Below are 2,841 nucleotides of genomic sequence, written 5' to 3' on the forward strand. Positions count from 1 at the left end.
TGCCGCTGGACTGGCTCCTGTGCAGGTGGCACGTAAAATACACCATTTTGAGCGTGGCCGTTGCCAGTACCGCCTGACTGGCCTTTGTGCCGGTGGCACGTAAAAGCACCCACTACACTCTCGGAGTGGTTGGCGTTAGGAAGGGCATCCAGCTGTAGAAACTCTGCCAAATCAGATTGGAGCCTGGTGTAGCCATCTGGTTCACCAGTCCTCGGTGAAATCGTCCAACCCATGCTAGCATGGAAAGCAGACGTTAAACGATGATGATGATGTATGTATGCACATATATATGCATACATGTATGTATGTATGTATTCTTTCTAATTCTTCTCTGGCCAGCCTCATCAACTCAAACAACCATTTTTATACAAATGATAAGAAAAACATAGATTTTTAAGTTGGTGTCAAAATATTTAATGCAGGGAGAAATAAAAATCTAACTAGAAATAATTATGCAATGAGAAAAATAACAATATTAATCAATCACTACAGTTATTTTTATTCTTCAACAAATACAGGAGATAACTTTCATGTGGATGCCATCTTTGAATTATGCAATCATTCAACAATTCCATTTTCTAATGCTAACTGATGTACAACTTTGTACTTTTACTTTTTGATTCTATCATCATTACTTTGACAATTATGGTGAAGGCACTATGCTATGATGATAAAGTCTGAATGGTATCAAAAAGTACCCAGAGTTGTTACCCCTACTTTCCGAATAGAAGATGAAAATAATATCCATATTATCATTTCCAGTTATTAATTTAACTTAAATATTATTTTTAACGCAGATGGCGTCTCTGATGATGATGGAGAATGACTGGCTCTGGGGAAGTTCATTTTGGTTAATGTATTTGGTCAACGCTAAAATGACTTCTGGAAAAAAAAATAAAATAAAGCAAGAAAAAATTCTTTGCGAATATAAGATGATTGATTTAGATTTAAATCAAGAGAAATCTGAAATTTCTCTTAGAACTTTATTTCTACAACTGATTTACCTTTCCGAAAGGCGGTTGAGGTTCAGAAACTTAACCAAGAGCAGATAACTCCTTTTTTTTCTAAAATCAGTTATGCCAGCTTTCTCAAGAAAAGTGCATGTAATTGTCATCGCTGAAGATTAACTTTCTAAGTTACTGCAATATTACAAGTGTTGGCTATGCTCCAAATGTATATTGCAGGATATTGTTCATTCAGCATGACTGTCAATAGATTTTCTTGATTTAACAACTTTTTCGTCGTCTTATTTATCTTTTTTTTTTTGTATATACCAATGAAGAAAATAAGATGTCTATTTGTTTCTACCTCTACCTGTTCAGTGTCTCATTACTAACAAGTAATGACCAAAACTACTGATTTCTGCACTTTTTTTACACTTTCACTATTGTGTGAAACCAGATTAGTTTCGCTGCTGGATCTCTTTAATTCCATTTCGTCCTTTTACCATTTCAATCGTCCTGGTAAGTCGCACCAAACTATAGTATTTACTTTTTTCAAGGAAATTGTTTAGATAAGAGAACATAATTGTTTTCTCACGGAGAATCGGTTTCATACACGCACACACGCACACACTTACATACATACATACATACATACATACACACACATACATACATCGTTTATTGTTGATACTAATATTTCATTAAACACATATATATTTACCTTTGAATAACTAACCTTACACCTATATTTTCCAGATTAAACACCACTCAAGTTTGTAGCTATAGGAGAAATTATCAACGAAAAATTGAAACAGCTTTAGTCTTGGAATTATCTAGTGTCGAGTTTGCTATAATAGACTACACTAATGTCCTATCAGATTTATTTTCCTTATTGAATACTTTCGTTCTTTAAATATTGTAATATGGAGACACCCTTTTCTAGATTACATTTCTTTTTATTTAGTATTTAATCAAGATTGTTTTTGTGAAGTTGCATAACTAAACACATCATCTCGTACGACGCTATGTAGATTCCCAAAATGCATCCTAAATGTCTAACAGAATTAAAATAGAAAAGACGTTTATCTCGAATTGTCTAAACTGAGCGTATTCCTATGGCACATAGTCATTCGAACGGTTAGATGCAATCCTCTGTTCTATTGTTTTGAATTTAACGTACTGTACACTCAAACATGCAGCAGTTTATGATATGATGTGCAGTGATACAGTTTGGACATGTTGCACTCAAACTACTGCATGTTCTTGTGTTATTGTTGTTTAGATCCATTCTTTCTTCATGGAAGGGTTTAAGTATATCCAGAGCTACTTTATCCAATATGACCTTCTTTTCTAAAACGGCAAATCGTGATTTTATAGGAATTTGGCTGCTATTTCCAGTCGATCCAACGACTACGCAGAGGCTACTTTCAATGGTTCACTTCTCTTGCTGTTCGTTAGCTTCAAATCAGCTCTGAACGAGCAAAGCTATTCCAGCCATGACGATCACAATTTTTATCTTCCTTTGTATATCTTGGATAACACTCTCCAATGTCCCCTTTGTTATGACTGTAGGGTGTTACAGGGCATGAGTATCAAATTATGATGGATTTAGCTGCCATTTCTAGAAAATAGAATCTTCGTTCTCTATATCTGTAGGTTTTGGTGGGACCGGGGCCCCACAGCGGAGCTAAACTTTATCTGAGAGTAATCTGGGACACTGACGTACAAAAGCATACATGCATTTTGTTGTTTTGGAAACAACATCCTCTCTTTTCCGTCTTTCACTAATCACCCTTATCCTAATACCTAACATTTTAAACTGCATACCTTACGGTTTCATGCAAGGGCACCCCGAAGGGCTACACGTAGTGCATTTTAGGACACGATATATATATAT

General features: G+C 35.3%; 1 protein-coding gene across 1 annotated transcript in view; it reads left to right on the forward strand.

Annotated features, from left to right (window-relative positions):
• Positions 1–849: 849 nt before the first annotated feature.
• The window catches only part of LOC106875347 (uncharacterized), a 72,640-nt gene continuing 70,648 nt past the window's right edge, over positions 850–2,841 (forward strand). The window contains 1 exon segment of the mRNA XM_052967243.1: positions 850–1,463. The gene's annotated coding sequence lies outside the window, so the exon portion shown is untranslated.

This window comes from Octopus bimaculoides, chromosome 1 (genome assembly GCF_001194135.2).
Source record: "Octopus bimaculoides isolate UCB-OBI-ISO-001 chromosome 1, ASM119413v2, whole genome shotgun sequence".
In the NCBI taxonomy this organism is placed as follows: domain Eukaryota; kingdom Metazoa; phylum Mollusca; class Cephalopoda; order Octopoda; family Octopodidae; genus Octopus; species Octopus bimaculoides.